The 20,058-nt window shown below is 44.5% G+C and overlaps 1 protein-coding gene across 4 annotated transcripts in view; it reads left to right on the forward strand.

The window, feature by feature from the left end:
- The window catches only part of MTSS2 (MTSS I-BAR domain containing 2), a 100,771-nt gene that overhangs the window by 1,267 nt on the left and 79,446 nt on the right, over positions 1 to 20,058 (forward strand). The gene's annotated exons all lie outside the window — the stretch shown is intronic.

A 20,058-nucleotide genomic window follows, 5' to 3' on the forward strand; every position in this document is an offset into this window, starting at 1 on the left:
GAATGTGATTTGGCATTGATATACAATTGGTCAAAGAAGCGGAAACTGCAGTTCAATGTTTCTAAATGTGAAATAATGCTCTGATAAAAATGGTACCCTGGGTCAATATTGGGGGTACAGTGCTGGCCAGATCTACAGAGGAAAAAGATTTGGGGTATTTATTTCAGATGGTTGCCAAATGAGCAAACCGTGTTTCCAGGCAATGGGGAAAGTGAATAGAATTCTGGGGTTGATCAATATAGGGGTCACTATCAGCAGTAAGGAGGTCCTGATTCACCTATAATAGATCTTTAGCTGTCACAAGAGGGATCACCAGCAGGAGGATGAAGGTCCTGATTCCTCTATATAGATCTTTATATCACCAGAGGGATCACCAGTAGGATGAAGGAGGTCCTAATTCTCCCATATAGTTCTTTAGGTATCACTAGAGGAATCACCAGTAGGAGGAAGAATGTCCTGATTTCTCTATATAGATCTTTATATCACTAGAGGGATCACCAGTAGGAGGAAGAATGTCCTGATTCCTCTTTATAGATCAGTGGTTCTCAACCTTCCTAATGCCGTGACCCTTTAATACAGTTCTTCATGTTGTGGTGACCCCAACCATAAAATTATTTTCGTTGCTACTTCATAGCTTTAATTTTGCTACTGGTATGAATCGTAATGTAAATATCTGATATGCAGGATGTATTTTCATTGTTACAAATTGATGCAGGGGCTGCGGGCATGGTGCAGGAGCTGCAGGGGCTGCGGGCATGGTGCAGGAGATGCAGGGGCTGGGGGCATGGTGCAGGAGCTGTGGGAATGGTGCAGTAGATGCAGGGGCTGCGGGCATGGTACAGGAGATACAGGGACTGCGGGCATGGTGCAGGAGATGCAGGGGCTGCGGGCATGGTGCAGGAGATGCAGGGGCTGGGGGCATGGTGCAGGAGATGCAGGGGCTGCGGGCATGGTACAGGAGATACAGGGACTGCGGGCATGGTGCAGGAGATGCAGGGGCTGGGGGCATGGTGCAGGAGATGCAGGAGCCGTGGGCATGGTGCAGTAGATGCAGGGGCCGCGGGCATGGTGCAGGAGATGCAGGGGCTGTGGGCATGGTACAGGAGATACAGGGACTGCGGGCATGGTGCAGCAGATGCAGGGGCCGCAGGCATATTGTAGGAGATGCAGGGGCTAGGGGCATGGTGTAGGAGATGCAGGGCTGCGGGCATGATGCAGGACTGTGGGCATGGTTCAGGAGAGGCAGTGATTCGGGCATGGTACAGGAGATGCAGTGCTGCAGGCATGGTACAGGAGATTCGCAGCACTGCATCTCCTGGAGATGCAGGGGCTTACTTACCGTTTGGTGAGGCGCCTTTCATTTACAACACATCACCACGCATACGCCGTCTGTCCGAGAATAGCCGAGCGTGTACGGGCTTTCCCGAGTGGCTGTGGCACATGCGCAGTGTACCTGTCGGGCTGGCCGTGGCCATTTTTTTTTGCAGGTGGCGGTGCATTTCCTGCCTAAGACCATTGGAAATATGTGTTTTCCGATGGTGTTAGGCGACCCCTGTGAAAGGGTAGTTCAACCCCCAGATTGAGAACCGCTGATATAGATCCTTATATCATTAGAGGAATCACCAGCAGGAGGAAGAATGTACTGATACCTCTATATAGATCTTTATATCACTAGAGGGATCACCAGCAGGAGGAAGGAGGTCCTGATTCTTCTATATAGATCTTTATATCACTAGAGGGATCACCAGCAGGAGGAAGGAGGTCCTGATTCCTCTATATAGATCTTTATATCACTAGAGGGGTCACCAGCAGGAGGAAGGAGGTCCTGATTCCTTTATATAGATCTTTTTATCACTTGAGGGATCGCCAGCAGGAGGAAGGAGGTCCTGATTCCTCTATATAGATCTTTATATCACTAGAGGGATCACCAGCAGGAGGAAGGAGGTCCTGATTCTTCTATATAGATCTTTAAGTAGATCAAATTTACAATAACTTTGTCCAGTTCTGGAGACCTCACGGGAACTTCAAGTGGTTCTAAAGGCGGAAAGTTTTTTACCTTCATGCATTCTATCCATGAAGGTAAATAACCTGTGTGCAGCTCCCCCCAATCCTTACCTGAGCTCCCCCCAATCCAGCAATGTTTCCGATAGCCTCAACTGTCCCAGGACTCTACCTTCTTATTGGCTGAGAGAGCAGCGGAAGCCCATTAGTTTCCAGTTCTGTCAATCACTGCCATTGAGCCAATAAGGAAGATGGGGTCGAGCCACAGCTCTATCTGTCTTATGGACGCATAGGGCAGCGGCTTGGAACTAAGCATGCAGCAGTGCCCCCAAGGCAAAAGGATTTCTCTGGGGGTGCTGCTCAAGGGGGAGGAGCCAGGAGCACCGGCGGGGGACCTGAAAAGAAGAGGATCGGAGCTGCTCAGTGCAGTATACCATGTTTGTTATTGAACAAAAAACAAAAACAAAGCTTTAATACCACTTTAATATGTAAAGTCTGGAGGAAAGAAGAGAAAGGTGGACATGCCGAAACCATTAAATACATGAAGGGTGTGAATAAGGTTTAGGAGGGCAGGATTTCAGAACAAAATGAAGATCAAGAACACGGGGACATGACCTCAAACCAGTAGGAGGAATGTACCAAACTAACCTTACAAAGTATTATTTTACAGAAAGAGTAGTTGATGCGTGTAACAGACTTCCAGCAGAGGTGGGTCAGTCAACAGTAAGAACATATAAACACGTTTGGGACAAATGTAGAGCTACACTTTTCTTTTCAATATCTTTATATAAATAACATGGAAAATGGCCCTTCTCCTCCAGCTCAAACTGGAGATCATGAATCAGTACTAAATCACTGGCACATATTAGTGAGTGAGGAGTGTAGAGGAGAGAGATACATAGTAGTGAGTGAGGAGTGTAGAGGAGAGAGATACATAGTAGCGAGTGAGAAGTGTAGAGAAAAGATGTACATAGGAATGTAGAGGAGAGATGTACATAGTGGTGACCGAGGAGTGTAGAGGAGAGATGTACATAGTAGTGAGTGAGGAGTGTAGAGGAGAGATGTACATAGTGGTGAGTGAGGAGTGTAGAGGAGAGATGTACATAGTGGTGAGTGAGGAGTGTAGAGGAGAGATGTACATAGTAGTGAGTGAGGAGTGTAGAGAAGAGATGTGCATAGTAGTGAGTGAGAAGTGTAGAGGAGAGATGTACATAGTAGTGAGTGAGGAGTGTAGAGAAGATATGTACATAGTCGTGAGTGAGGAGTGTAGAGGAGATATGTACATAGTAGTGAGTGAGGAGTGTAGAGGAGATATGTACATAGTAGTGAGTGAGGAGTGTAGAGGAGAGATGTACATAGTAGTGAGTGAGGAGTGTAGAGGAGAGATGTACATAGCAGTGAGTGAGGAGTGTAGAGGAGAGATGTACATAGTAGTGAGTGAGAAGTGTAGAGGAGAGATGTACATAGTAGTGAGTGAGGAGTGTAGAGGAGAGATGTACATAGTAGTGAGTGAGGGGTGTAGAGGAGAGATGTACATAGTAGTGAGTGAGGAGTGTAGAGGAGAGATGTACATAGTAGTGAGTGAGGAGTGTAGAGGAGAGATGTACATAGCAGTGAGTGAGGAGTGTAGAGGAGAGATGTACATAGTAGTGAGTGAGGAGTGTAGAGGAGAGATGTACATAGTAGTGAGTGAGGAGTGTAGAGGAGAGATGTACATAGTAGTGAGTGAGGAGTGTAGAGGAGAGATGTACATAGCAGTGAGTGAGGAGTGTAGAGGAGAGATGTACATAGTAGTGAGTGAGAAGTGTAGAGGAGAGATGTACATAGTAGTGAGTGAGGGGTGTAGAGGAGAGATGTACATAGTAGTGAGTGAGGAGTGTAGAGGAGAGATGTACATAGTAGTGAGTGAGGAGTGTAGAGGAGAGATGTACATAGCAGTGAGTGAGGAGTGTAGAGGAGAGATGTACATAGTAGTGAGTGAGAAGTGTAGAGGAGAGATGTACATAGTAGTGAGTGAGGAGTGTAGAGGAGAGATGTACATAGTAGTGAGTGAGGGGTGTAGAGGAGAGATGTACATAGTAGTGAGTGAGGAGTGTAGAGGAGAGATGTACATAGTAGTGAGTGAGGAGTGTAGAGGAGAGATGTACATAGTAATGAGTGAGGAGTATAGAGGAGATATGTACATAGTAGTGTAGAGGAGAGATGTACATACTAGACATGTATATAGTAGTGAGTAGGAAGTGTAGAGGAGATATGTACAAAGGAGTGAGTGAGGAGTTTAGAAAGATGTACATAGTAGTGAGTGCAAAGTGTAGAGGAGAGATGTACATGATAGTAAGTGAGCAGTATAGAGGAGATATTTACATAGGATTGTAGAGGAGAGATGTACAGTGGGTACGGAAAGTATTCAGACCCCCTTACATTTTTCACTCTTTGTTATATTGCAGCCATTTGCTAAAATCATTTAAGTTCATTCTTCTTCCTCATGAATGTACACATAGCACCCCATACTGACAGAAAAACACAGAATTGTTGACATTGTTGCAGATTTATTAAAAAAGAAAAACTGAAATATCACATGGTCCTAAGTATTCAGACCCTTTGCTGTGACACTCATATATTTAACTCAGGTGCTTTCCATTTCTTCTGATCATCCTTAAGATGGTTCTACACCTTCATTTGAGTCCAGCTGTGTTTGATTATACTGATTGGACTTGATTAGGAAAGCCACACACCTGTCTATATAAGACCTTCCAGATCACAATGCATGTCAGAGCAAATGAGAATCATGAGGTCAAAGGAACTGCCTGAAGAGCTCAGAGACAGAATTGTGGCAAGGCACAGATCTGGCCAAGGTTACAAAAAGATTTCTGCTGCACTTAAGGTTCCTAAGAGCACAGTGGCCTCCATAATCCTCAAATGGAAGACGTTTGGGACGACCAGAACCCTTCCTAGAGCTGGCCGTCCGGCCAAACTGAGCTATCAGGGGGGAAGAGCCTTGGTGAGAGAGGTAAAGAAGAACCCAAAGATCACTGTGGCTGAGCTCCAGAGATGCAGTCAGGAGATGGGAGAAAGTTGTAGAAAGTCAACCATCACTGCAGCCCTCCACCAGTCGGGGCTTTATGGCAGAGTGACCCGACGGAAGCCTCTCCTCAGTGTAAGACACATGAAAGTCTGCATGGAGTTTGCTAAAAAACACCTGAAGGACTCCAAGATGGTGAGAAATAAGATTCTCTGGTCTGATGAGACCAAAATAGAACTTTTTGGCCTTAATTCTAAGCGGTATGTGTGGAGAAAACCAGGCACTGCTCATCACCTGTCCAATACAGTCCCAACAGTGAAGCATGGTGGTGGCAGCATCATGCTGTGGGGGTGTTTTTCAGCTGCAGGGACAGGACGACTGGTTGCAATCGAGGGAAAGATGAATGCGGCCAAGTACAGGGATATCCTGGACAAAAACCTTCTCCAGAGTGCTCTGGACCTCAGACTGGGCCGAAGGTTTACCTTCCAACAAGACAATGACCCTAAGCACACAGCTAAAATAACGAAGGAGTGGCTTCACAACTCCGTGACTGTTCTTGAATGGCCCAGCCAGAGCCCTGACTTAAACCCAATTGAGCATCTCTGGAGAGACCTAAAAATGGCTGTCCACCAACGTTTACCATCCAACCTGACAGAACTGGAGAGGATCTGCAAGGAGGAATGGCAGAGGATCCCCAAATCCAGGTGTGAAAGACTTGTTGCATCTTTCCCAAAAAGACTCCTGGCTGTATTAGATCAAAAGGGGGCTTCTACTAAATACTGAGCAAAGGGTCTGAATACTTAGGACCATGTGATATTTCAGTTTTTCTTTTTTAATAAATCTGCAACAATGTCAACAATTCTGTGTTTTTCTGTCAGTATGGGGTGCTATGTGTACATTCATGAGGAAGAAGAATGAACTTAAATGATTTTAGCAAATGGCTGCAATATAACAAAGAGTGAAACATTTAAGGGGGTCTGAATACTTTCCGTACCCATTGTACATAGTAGTGAGTGAGGAGTGTAGAGGAGAGATGTACATAGTAGTGAGTGAGAAGTGTAGAGGAGAGATGTACATAGTGAGTGAGGAGTGTAGGGGGGGAGATGTATATAGTAATGAGTGAGGAGTATAGAGAAGATATGTACATAGTATTGAGTGAGGAGTATAGAAGAGATTTTTACATAGGGGAGTGTAGAGGAGAGATGTACATAGTAGTGAGTTAGGAATGTAGAGGAAAGATGTACATAGTAGTGAGTGATGAATGTAGAGGAGATATGTACGTAGTAACGAGTGAGGAGTGTAGAGGAAAGATGTACATAATAGTGAGTGAGGAGTGTAGAGGAGAGATGTACATAGTAGTGAGTGGGGAGTGTAGAGGAGAGATGTACATAGTAGTGAGTGAGGAGTGTAGAGGAGAGATGTACATAGTAGTGAGTGATGAGTGTAGAGGAGAGATGTACATAATAGTGAGTGATGAGTGTAGAGGACAGATGTACATAGTAGTGAGTGGGGAGTGTAGAGGACAGATGTACATAGTAGTGAGTGAGGAGTGTAGAGGAGAGATGTACATAGTAGTGAGTGATGAGTGTAGAGGAGAGATGTACATAGTAGTGAGTGGGGAGTGTAGAGGACAGATGTACATAGTAGTGAGTGAGGAGTGTAGAGGAGAGATGTACATAGTAGTGAGTGAGGAGTGTAGAGGAGAGATGTACATAGTAGTGAGTGATGAGTGTAGAGGAGAGATGTACATAATAGTGAGTGAGGAGTGTAGAGGAAAGATGTACATAGTAGTGAGTGGGGAGTGTAGAGGAGAGATGTACATAGTAGCGAGTGATGAGTGTAGAGGAGAGATGTACATAGTAGTGAGTGATGAGTGTAGAGGAGAGATGTACATAGTAGTGAGTGAGAAGTGTAGAGGAGAGATGTACATAGTAGTGAGTGGGGAGTGTAGAGGAGAGATGTACATAGTAGTGAGTGATGAGTGTAGAGGAGAGATGTACCTAGTAGTGAGTGGGGAGTGTAGAGGACAGATGTACGTAGTAGTGAGTGAGGAACATAGAGATGTACGTAGTAGGGAGTGAGGAGTGTAGAGGACAGATGTACATAGTAGCGAGTGATGAGTGTAGAGGAGAGATGTACATAGTAGTGAGTGGGGAGTGTAGAGGAGAGATGTACGTAGTAGTGAGTGAGGAACATAGAGATGTACGTAGTAGGGAGTGAGGAGTGTAGAGGACAGATGTACATAGTAGCGAGTGATGAGTGTAGAGGAGAGATGTACATAGTAGTGAGTGAGGAGTGTAGAGGAGAGATGTACATAGTAGCGAGTGATGAGTGTAGAGGACAGATGTACATAGTAGTGAGGAAGGGATGTAGAGGAGTGATATACATAGCAGTGGGTGAGGAGTGTAGAGAAGAGATTTTCATAGCAGTGATGGAGAATTTCAGAGGGATGTTACACCCCCGATGTTATTTTTACACACCCTGTAAATAGAGGCGAGTGCTGTCACTGCACACTATGCTCTTTCTCTTTGCACAATGTGGTGTCTGTATAATGTCTTCATTGTATTCTCCTCAATGAGGAACTGCATAGTGTAAATAGTTTGGGGCGCGTGTTGTGTTGTTTCACACTGGAAAATGACATCCTGAGATAAATGTGATAATGAGTGACAGGACGTTGGGGGACGATGATTGGACTGCGATGAGCTCCCATCTAGAGAACCGGCCCCGTAGATGCTCCTTGGAGAGGTTTATGTAAGGACAAATTCTAAGGCCGCTCTGGCATAACATTGAGCAGATGGGTCAAGTCAACCAAGAAATTTGGATCTATTCTGACAGCCAACCATACGCAAGTCAAATCTACGATAACATCACTGACATCTCACTTAATGAAGCAAAAGGCAATTTGTAAAGTGTGGAAACCAACAGCAACAGGATCTCATCTCTGGCTAGCGAAGGCTGGAATGGCACTGTTGGCAGAAGTGACCCCCACGTTTCTTACAGGTCATAGAAGCTTGACGACAGAACAAATCTTCATCACAATTTTCTCCTTATGATACCATTATTTTATGATGCTCCCCCAAATTAGATGGATTGTTCATATTAAAAGTTATAAAACTATAATTTGGCTTTTATTTTAACAAAAAATGATGTGCAAAATGTAGCAAGCTGAAAAGAAACCGGTTACTGTGTTTAAAGCTAATGTGTAGCCTCTCCACATTTTCTCCATTGACCTCAACCTTGGACTCGCTTCTAGTTCTTATTTCAGTAAATGTGACAAGTGAGGCTCACAAGTGCTGCAAAGACTTTTTACTCAAAAACAGCCAACATAAATATGGGTACCTGTAGCTGTAGAGAAGACTTCTTGTACTGGAGGCATAAAGTCAGTATGCTGGGATTTCCCCTTCAGATGCATTGGTATGGAACCATCTCAATGGAGTCACTCTTCCAGCATCAAATTGGCTCCACTTCCTTCACTAAATGCTGCCCCTTTAAATATGGCCACAATGGTATGGTTGGGTTTTGGAAGAGTCTGGTGTCACAGCTGAAGTTCTGAGCTGCTAAACGACAGTTGTGTTTTTCTGGAGCCCATCCTTCAATAAAGAGAAAGTTTGTCCTTCATTGTAAAGGGATTATGGAAGTTCAAGAACTAGACATGGTATGGAAGGTGAGGTCTGTCCATCACTGGAGATAAAGGAAATCTGAAGGATTGGACATGGTATAGAAGGGTAATAGGTCCATTATTCTTTGTAGATAGAGAAAAAGTTGGATGACTAGACATGGTATGGAAAGTGAGAAGGTCTGTCCTTAATTGGAGAGTGATGAAGCAAAGGTGCATCACTGGACATGGTGGGAAACTAGAGAACATCTATACTTCATTGGAGATAGAGAACTGGACATGGTATAGAAGGGTAATAGGTCCATTCTTCTTTGTAGATAGAGAAAAAGTTGGATAACTAGATATGGTATGGAAAGTGAGAAGGTCTGTCCTTAATTGGAGAGTGATGAAGAAAAGATGCAGGACTGGACATGGTGGGAAACTAGAGAACATCTATACTTCATTTGAGATAGAGAAAAGGTGGAGGACTGGACATGGTGGGAAACTAGAGAACATCTATACTTTATTGAGAAAAGGTGGAGGACTGGACATGGTGGGAAACTAGAGAACATCTATACTTCATTTGAGATAGAGAAAAGGTGGAGGACTGGACATGGTGGGAAACTAGAGAACATCTATACTTCATTGAGAAAAGGTGGAGGACTGGACATGGTGGGAAACTAAAGAACATCTATACTTCATTGAGAAAAGGTGGAGGATTGCACATGGTAGGAGAGTAGAGAAGATCTGTCTATCATTGGAAATTGAGAAAAGGTGCATGACTGGACATGGTGGGAAACTAGAGAACATCTATACTTCATTGGAGATAGAGAAAAGGTGGAGGACTGGACATGGTGGGAAACTAGAGAACATCTATACTTCATTGGAGATAGAGAAAAGGTGGAGGACTGGACATGGTGGGAAACTAGAGAACATCTATACTTCATTGGAGATAGAGAAGAGATGCATGACTGGACATGGTGGGAAACTAGAGAACATCTATACTTCATGGGAGATAGAGAAAAGGTGGAGGACTGGACATGGTAGGAGAGTAGAGAACATCTATACTTCATTGAGAAAAGGTGGAGGACTGGACATGGTAGGAGAGTAGAGAAGATCTGTCTATCATTGGAAATAGAGAAAAGCTGGTGGGCTCGACATGGTGTGGTAAATAGGGAAGGTCTGTCCTGGCAAGATAAGGAAAGCTGTAGGACTAGGCAAGGAAGAGAAGGAGAGAAAGTTTATCTGGCACTTGAGGGAGTTGTGGAAAACAGGATTCTTGAGTATGGCAGTGAAGTAGAAAGGATCTGTCCTTCAATGGGGAAAAATGAAGGAGTGAGAGAGATTGGGGACTGGACTTGCTCGGGGAGCAAGAGGGAGACTGACTGTCCTGCACTGAAGTGAGTTGAGGGCAGCAGGGAGACTGGACACAGTGAGCAAGGTGAGGGGTCAACCTTGTAGGGTTATACAGTAAAGAGAAGGAGGAGCATTGGACAGGGTAAGGAAGAAAAGGAGTCTACCCTGCACAGGCAATGGGAAACTGAGCAAAGAAAAAAAAAATCCAATGTCCAACAATAACTGCAATTAAATATATGACATCTGGGTGGTATTTCTGGAAATTATGGGTGTTCTCATCAGCTGTAAAACTTATCAGTAGTAGTTGTAAATGTCCATGGACATTCTAAAGTACTCATGGATGGTCTTCCTTATAAAGATTAGGATTTGGTTTAGTTCCAGACTGGACAAATTCCAGAAGTCAGGACATTAGCACACCTTAAAAGTAAAGCTGAACTCTCCTTACAGGCACCCATGTGACAGTGATAATGTACCACATTGCCACAAGGAGCTGGTGCTACTTCAACAGCACTAGCCACCTTCCAAGTCCACTACTAGCCACCTCCCTAGTCCACCAATAAAACTCCCCAAAACATCAATTGCAAATTCTGACATTTTTAAAAAGAGCATGCACCCCCCCCCCCCAAAGACAGTGCTCAGGTAAAAAGGTTTGAGTTTTAGGAGGTGAAGTGCACTGTGTATGTGTATACCAGGGATGTGCAGTCAGAGGAGGCAGAGCCTCATCTGCCATGAACATAAAAAAAAAAGAAAAAAAAAATAGATTGAGCTTCGAGGGTCATGAGTTGGCAACCTGGGGTCACAGAGAACCGAAATTTGGGAAGTAGGTACCAGAAATCCTACCCCACCACTGGTCTGCTCCTAGCACCTATGGTTCCAGAGATGCAGGGCTCCGTGCGCAGTCCGTCAGAAGTGATTTGTAGTAGACTGAGAGGATGAGCTCACAGTGCCTCTGATTTCTTCTCAGAGCCACTGAGCTCAATGGACCGCTTCAAGCCTTGGACCAACGGTAAAGCACCCATGGTCCAAGCGGTCTTAAAAAAAAATTCTGCAGTGGAGGCTCTCTAAAATACATATGCTCCCTTCCAGCCCAGCCCTCTTATCTACAAAGAAAAAACATGGGTTTATGGGTATAAGGTTTACCCATAATTCCATGTTTTTCTCACACAGCTAAGAGGGAGAATCTGCCGCTTACTGGAAAGGTAGTTTTTTAATCAAGCAAAATAATATATTATCATGATATATGTTAAAACATAATAATTTATTATTTATCCATTTACTGTGAAATTACTGGTTTGAAGTTATAACTCCAAACTTCAGTAATTTGTCTGTTAAGCCAACTGCTTAAGTGCAGTTTTTGAAAATATAGTAAATTACCTTAAAAACAATATATAATATTTATTTGTAAATTACTTATGGTAATTAACCACTTGCCACCCAAGCCAATTCTGACACTTCTGTCCTACATGTAAAAATCATCATTTTTTTGCTAGAAAAATACTCAGAACCCCCAAACATTATATATATTATTGAGCATACACCCTAGGGAATAAAATGGTGGTCGTTGCAACATTTTATGTCATGTATTTGCGCAGCAAATTTTCTAGCGCATTTATTTAAAAAAAAAAACGATTTTTTAGTATAATTTGAAAGATAATGTTACACGGAGTAAATAGATGCCTAACATGTCATGCTTTAAAATTGCGCACACTTGTGAAATGGCGGCAAACTTTAGTACTTAAAAATCTCCATAGGCGACGCTTTAAAATGTTTAACAGGTTACATGTTTAGAGAGTTACATGGTTACAGAGGAGGTCTAGTGCTAGAATTATTGCTCTCGCTCTAACGTTTGCAGCGATACCTCACATGTGTGGTTTGAATGCAATTACATATGCTAAAATAAGTTCTTATGCTGGTTAAATTAGTAAATTATGAGAACTAATGAAGGTGCCATATATATTCTCTATAATCAGAGAATGGTTCAGATTCTATTTATTTTATTATATAGATTATATATGGCATTTTCATTAGTTTTCACAGTTTACTAATTTAACCAACATAAGGACTTGTTTTAATAAAATCAGGACTGTTGGTGGCTATACGTATAGAGCTCAGTGTCATTTTTATTTAGCCCTGTACTTGACCAGTGAAATCTCAGCATTTACAGAACTGTTACAGAATGCAGAAATAAAAAATAAAAATCTGCTGTCCAATAGATTCCTTTCACCAGACACTTATATGTCTGGGGGAATCTGATTGACTGCCTGCGTCCTGACATGCGGGTTTTATATTGGTTGGAGATGAAGATGAAATTTTTCAGCTCACATCGCTCGGCTATGCTGTGGGGGTTTATTCACTAAATAATGTGGGGGTTGTATCTGGCTCTGATACTGGTCAGTGCCTCACCAGCCACTGACCTCACCGCATGTCCTTGGTGTATACTATATCTGAAGTTTGTTAAATTAGTGCAGCCTCAGGTAAGAGTATACTAATGTTACAGAAATGGTGACATCATTCCTTGAAAAAGGCTTCTTTTAGCCGAAACGCGTAGGGACGCAGGAATTATCTCTGATCAAACTTCCAAGCCACATAGCATGGAGGGACAGAGACTTATTTTCCTATAAAAGTCACCCAATAAACACATGTCACAATCTTTCTTACCTACAAGCACTTACTCACTTGGGTCTATAACCCACCACCAACAATGAATATGTACACCACCTCGTATATGTGATGCAACAAATTTATTTTATTAAACAGTAAATAATTTTATATCTGGTATATAATTTACCTGCCTTTAAAAGTCCCACATAACTTGGCGTGAGGTACCAACCCATATACACTGAATAGCATCTCTTACTTTGCTGCCTATAAGGAACTTGACTATATAAAGTGTTACAGGTCAGGCCTTTTCTCTTGTTGACCATATATTAAACCTGCCTCTTTATATTAAACCTGCCAGAAACATCAAGGTCCTGAGAGGATTGTGACAGTACACTGCAGGTACTTTGTGGTGCCTGCAACTAACTTTAGACAACCCCTCCAGCACACTGAAAATAATCCATGCCAGTTTTAACACTTGAGGTGGCATGGATTATTTTCACCTGCCTTTGCCCCCCCTATGTTTCTATAAAACAATGAGTTTGGCCACCATAATAAAAGCCAATGGGAACATGTGAGAGGTGTCAAAACGAGCATTTTCCAGTTGCCAGGGATTGTAGGGCACTGGAGGGTAATACTTTGTACTACCGCAACCTTGTGTGCATTGCCTAGTTTGGACTGATTGGCTCCTAAGTGGTACATTAAGTTGTGCATTTCCGATATACTGTACATCATACAGTCACAAGTATGTGAACCCTACTCCCAATGATGCGTTCAGGTATATTCAGTGAGGGGTATTCCTAATACTGCAAAATACGCTGCTCAAAAAAATTAAAGGAACACTTTTTAATCAGAGTATAGCATTAAGTCAAGTAAACTCCTGGGATATTGATCTGGTCCATTAAGTAGCAGAGGGGGTTTAGTAATCAGTTTTAGGTGCTTTGGTGTTAATGAAATTAACAACAGGTGCACTAGATGGGCAATAATGAGAAAATCTCTAATACAGGAATGGTTTTACAGGTGGAGGTCACTGACATTTTTCTCCATACTCATCTTTTCTGACTGTTTTCCACTAGTTTTGCATTTGGCTAGGGTCAGTGTCACTATTGGTAGCATGAGGCGATACCTGGACCCTATAGAGGTTGCACAGGCAGTCCAACTCCTCCAGGATGGCACATCAATAAATGCCATTGCCAGAAGGTTTGCTGTGTCTCCCAGCACAGTCTCAAGAGCGTAGAGGAGATTCCAGGAGACAGGCAGTTACTCTAGGAGACCTGGACAGGACCGTAGAAGGTCCATAACCCATCAGCAGGACCGGTATCTGCTCCTTTGTGCAAGGAGGAACAGGATGAGCACTGCCAGAGCCCTACAAAATGACCTCCAGCAGGCCGCTGGTGTGAATGTCTCTGAGCAGACAATCAGAAACCGACTTTATGAGGGTGGCCTGAGGCCCGACATCCTCTAGTGGGCCCTGTGCTCACTGCCCGGCACTGTGGAGCTTGATTGGCATCTGCCATTGAACACCAGAATTGGCAGGTCCACCACTGGGGCCCTGTGCTTTTCACAGATGAGAGCAGGTTCACCCTGAGCACATGTGACAGACGTGAAAGGGTCTGGAGAAGCCATGGAGAACGTTATGCTGCCTGTAACATCGTTTAGCATGACTCGTTTGGTGGTGGGTCAGTGATGGTCTGGGGAGGCATATCCATGCAGGGACGCACAGACCTCTACAGTCTAGACAATGGCACCCTGACTGCCATTAGGTATAGGGATGATATTCTTGGACCAATTGTCAGACCCTACGCTAGTGCAGTGAGCCCTGGTTTTCTCCTGGTGCAGGACAATGCCCGGCTTCATGTGGTGAGAGTATGCAACCAGTTCCTGAAGGATGAAGGAATTGATACCATTAAATGCCCCCCACGCTCGCCCGACCTAAATCCAATATAACACCTCTGGGACATTATGTTTGGGTCCATCTGACGCTGCCAGGTTTCACCTCAGTCTGTTCAGAGGCTCAGTGATGCCCTGGTCGAGATCAGGGAAGAAATACCCCAGGACACCATCCGTCATCTCATTAGGAGCATGCCCTGATATTGTCAGGCATGCATACAAGCACGTGGGGACCATACAAACTGCTGAGTACCATTTTGAGTTGCTGCAATGAAATTTCAGCAAAATGGACTAGCCTGCTGCCTCATTTTTTCACTTTGATTTTTGGGGTGTCTTTGAGTTTAGCCCTCTGTAGGTTGATAATTTTCACTTCCATCAAACTATGTGGCATCCTTTCATTCCTAACACATTACCCAGTCCATATCAGTATAGATATCTAGCATGATATTTTTCCCCATTGAGATCTGATGTGTTTTCAAAGTGTTCCTTTAACTTTTTTGGCTCTTTAGGGTTGGAGATCGTGCTGGACTGGCTCACTTAGTTGAGGGTCTGTGACTGGGTGATGGTTGGGGCGGGTGGGTAAAGTTCATTCCCAGTGGTTCTGGCCCAACTGAACGGAAGGATGGTGGTGAGCCCCTTTTGGGAGGACTTAGGCTGCTACCTCTTGGTACGGCCTTGAGGGTCATTACTGCATATATTTGTAAAGGTAGGTGGAAGGAGCGCCTGATATCCAATGAGAAGCAGAGTGGAGGTGATTTTATAGTCGTTTTATTGAAAGAAACAACAAATGGTCGATCCAACACGTTTCGGGGGAACAGAGACTCCCCCTTCTTCAGGGCTGTTGTTGTGTGCTTTTGTTGAGTGGGGATATATCCCAAACTGCTGTGTCTATGACTGATAGGTGAGCACAGCCAAACCACATATGTGAAAGGAAACAGGGTTGAAAAACACTGCAGCAAGGAGATTACAGTGTCAAAGACACAGCAGTTTGGGATATATCCCCACTCAACAAAAGCACCCAACAACAGCCCTGAAGAAGGGGGAGTCTCGGTTCCCCCGAAACACGTTAGCTCGACCATTTGTTGTTTCTTTAACTTTTTTGAGCAGTGTACAAAGACTTTGTAGACAGTTGTGCTCTTCCAACCTTGTGGTAACAGTTTGCGGAAGGCCTTCTTCTGTGCCCCTGTATAGAAAGCCAGCTCCATAAAGACAGAGTTTGACCAGTTTGGTGTGGAGGAACTCGAGTATCTTGCACAAACCCTGACCTCATCCCTACTGAACACCTTTGGAATTAGTTGGAACACCGATTGTGAGCCAGGTTCTCTCATCTAACATCAACACCTGATCTGACAAATGGTCACAACTTACAAAGGCACCCTCCAAAATCTTGTGAAAAGCCTTCTGAGAAGAGTGGAGGATGTTATAGCCATAAAGGGGGCAACTCCATATTAAAAGCCATAGAGGGAGGGGGGCAACTACATATTTATGGCCATGGGGTGGATTGGCAAATGCCTAATAATGGCTAAGGTGTGGGAGGAAACTGCAAATTAATGGTTAAGGAGAATGCGGCAACTTAGTAATAATGGTCATGGTTTTGTTATGGAATGTCCAACAAGCTCATATAGATATGATGATTAGAGATCCACAGGCTTTTGGCCATCTACTGTAGTTTATAGATACAGTATACATTGTACACTAGAATATACCTTTTGTCTTTTTTTAAAGAGATTACCACATGCAGAGTCCACACAAGATGTGGCTGGGGTGGGTGTACAGCTCAGCCTCACCGATGCAGAAAGGGTTAACATGTATTGCATCAGATTATCTGCGGCAGTGCCGGCTCAGCCACGTTCATTGACTGCTTTTCACACGAATTCTGCTTTGACAAATGTCAGGATCGCTTGGTGGCAGATGGAGACTGAAAACACATTCACAGCCATGTCTGGCACATTTGGCAGCAGACATCTAAGTTGTGATACGTGGGCTCAGACATTCCTTCTCTCCAGTAAAAATATAAAAAAATAAATACATGTGTAATCCAGGAAATATGAGGAATAGACTATGTCTGAGCTCAAATACGCAGAGATAAAGAACTGGGAATATTGGGCCCGTACAATCAAGTTGGCGTCATCAGTCCAGTCTCTGGTACCAGTCTCATCGCAGTGCAATTCCCATCGGCTGTAACCCCTCTCCTAAAAATAAAAATGTGTGTAATTCCAGATTATGCTGAATAAATGACAGGGCATCACAAAATACTGTCAAATGATGTTATTAAAATGCGAGAAGGAGCTTAGGAATACCCTTAATGTTCTTAGTAAATGTGGAGCCTGACTAAATCTAGTTTTCACCTACTTGGTGTACCATAGTGTTCACCAACCTGGCATCTCATAGTATTCACCAACCTGGTATCCTATAGTGTTCACCAACCTTGCGCCTTTTAGTGTTCACCAACCTGGTGTCCTATAGTGTACACCAACCTGGTGTCCTATAGTGTACACCAACCTGGTATCCTATAGTGTTCACCAACCTTGAGCCTTGTAGTGTTCACCAACCTGGTGTCCTATAGTGTACACCAACCTGGTGTCCTATAGTGTTCACCAACCTGGTGTCCTATAGTATTCACCAACCTGGTGTCCTGTAGTGTTCACCAACCTTGCCCCTTGTAGTGTTCACCAACCTGGTGTCCTATAGTGTTCACCAACCTGGTGTCCTATAGTGTTCACCAACCTGGTGTCCTATAGTGTTCACCAACCTGGTGTCCTATAGTGTTCACCAACCTTGCGCCTTGTAGTGTTCACCAACCTGGTGTCCTACAGTGTACACCAACCTGGCATCTCATAGTATTCACCAACCTGGTATCCTATAGTGTTCACCAACCTGGCATCCTATAGTGTTCACCAACCTTGCGCCTTGTAGTGTTCACCAACCTGGTATCCTATAGTGTTCACCAACCTTGCTCCTTGTAGTGTTCACCAACCTGGTGTCCTATAGTGTTCACCAACCTGGCGTCCTATAGTGTTCACCAACCTGGCGTCCTATAGTGTTCACCAACCTGGCGTCCTATAGTGTTCACCAACCTGGCGTCCTATAGTGTTCACCAACCTGGTGTCCTATAGTGTTCACCAACCTGGTGTCCTATAGTGTTCACCAACCCTGCGCCTTGTAGTGTTCACCAACCTGGTGTCCTTTAGTGTTCACCAACCTGGTGTCCTATAGTGTTTACCAACCTGGTGTCCTATAGTGTTCACCAACCTGGTGTCCTATAGTGTTCACCAACCTTGCTCCTTGTAGTGTTCACCAACCTGGCGTTTCATTGTGTTTACCAACTTGCATTGCATAATGTTCAACAACCTGGCGTTCCATAGTGTCCACCAAACTGGCACATACCACATCCTATGTTCCTATGTTACAAGCCTGGGATACATTGGACTAAATCTTCCAAAACACAATTAGTCTTCTGGATGACCAATTAATGGGGAAAATGGGGCATTTGATACCAGCATGTTTTAAGTTTTCTGAGTACTACTGAAGTGTCAGTGGAAAATGAAGAATGGATTCCATTGTTATATAGTATCATAGTATCACCTGGTAATGTACATGGAGAAAAGTGGTGCACTCCAAATGTTGTCTGACCTTTAAACAGCAAAAGAGCCAGGCGCATGGATGTGTCCAGAAAACCTTGTGAATGTGAAGGGTTAAAACCTGGCAGCTGCTGCCAAACTCATAAGACCAAATGAGAAAAGGCAAAACAATTCAACAGGGGGAACGATGTTTCGGTAAACAGATCAGGTAGGTTAATTCAAACATTTAAACCTGCCTGATCTGTTCATTGAAACAGCGATCCCCCTGTTGAATTGTCTGACTTTCAATCTTCAAGTGCTTCAGGCACTGGTGCTCAAAATTTTTTTTTGGGGGGGGGGGGGGGGGAGGGCACAAACAGAAAAATGCATAAGGCATTGCTTTGCGGCAAAAAACGCTGTAAAAAATTGTGTGACTTTGAGGTCGCAAAAGTGTAAAAGGGGCCTTCAGTGATTAAGGTATAGTGTGCCCCCTTTCAATGCAGAGAGACCAGCGTGCCCCCTTTCAATGCACAGTGACCCCCCTTTCAATGCACAGTGACCAGCGTGCCCCCTTTCAATGCACAGTGATCAGCGTGCCCCCTTTCAATGCACAGTGACCAGTGTGCCCCCTTTCAATGCACAGTGACCAGTGTGCCCCCTTCAAAACAGTGACCAGCATGCCCCTTTCAAAACAGTGACCAGCGTGCCCCCTTCAATGCAGTGACCAGCGTACATGCCCCCTTACAATGCAGTGACCAGAGTACATGCCCCCTTTCAATGCAGTGATCAGCGTACATGCCCCTTTCAATGCAGTGACCAGCGTACATGCCCCCTTTCAATGCAGTGACCAGCGTACATGCCCCCTTTCAATGCAGTGATCAGCGTACATGCCCCTTTCAATGCAGTGACCAGCGTACATGCCCCTTTCAATACAGTGACCAGCGTACATGCCCCTTTCAATACAGTGACCAGCGTACATGCCCCCTTTCAATGCAGTGACCAGCGTACATGCCCCCTTTCAATGCAGTGACCAGCGTACATGCCCCTTTCAATGCAGTGACCCGCATACATGCCCCCTTCAATGCAGTGTGCCCCCCCCCGAGACCAGTGCACTTACCTGGAGCCCCCCTGGAGCAGCCGCGACGGCGCCTTCTCCTCAGTGTCCCGGCAGCAATTTCTCTTCAATCCCCCGGCGTCTCCACAAGTCCTCCCGCTCCCGCCAATGGTATGGGGTTTGCCTTGCGGCCAATCAGGAAGCGCGTATCGGATGCCCTCCCTGATAGGCCAGGAGGAGGATCCGTGTCACAATAGCAAATTTTCATTCACTATTGTCACACAATGGGCGGGCTTGGGACGCACTGCTCTGCGCCCCGGGTCCACCCTTTGCATCGCCTGATTAGAGCCTCTGGCTCTAATCAGGTGATGCCAAAAAAAAAGCCTAATTGAACTCCATGCGTCCGGCGCCCCTGCATGCAGATTAGGGGGCCTGACGCATGGATAGGGGGGCAGCGCCCTTGCGCCCCCAACGCACTGGCCGCCACTGGCTACAGGGATTTACAATGGATGGCGCAGTTGCAAATTCATGAAGTGAAAGTATATCTCCAGAATATTACCCACTCTTGTTATTCTTCATTATTTGCAAAAACCTAGCTATGTTTCCGAGCTCCTCGGTCAGGTCCTTCATCAGGTAACATTAACAATTATGGCATAGACCAGTGTTCCCTCAATAGCACACACAACCAATCAGATAAAAACCCAACCCCACAGGCAAAGTATCCACTCCAAAACAACTGAACAAACCTACCAAATACATGACCACATATATTGCTAAGGTCTTTTATGGTTACAGGAAGGGTATGCCAAATGTCTCAAAGTCCATGCAGGCAAAAGTGTGATTTGAAATATTTGATCAGTAAGTAGCCAGGAGCTGGCTAAACTGCCTGTGTTATCAGAAGACACTCTACAGCATCTGCCACAGTGAGGCTGATCCCTCTAGTGCTCAGAGTGAGTGAGAATTTACAGAAGAGCGGAGGATC

This window comes from Pelophylax lessonae (genome assembly GCF_965119305.1).
Source record: "Pelophylax lessonae genome assembly, chromosome: 10".
NCBI lineage: Eukaryota > Metazoa > Chordata > Amphibia > Anura > Ranidae > Pelophylax > Pelophylax lessonae.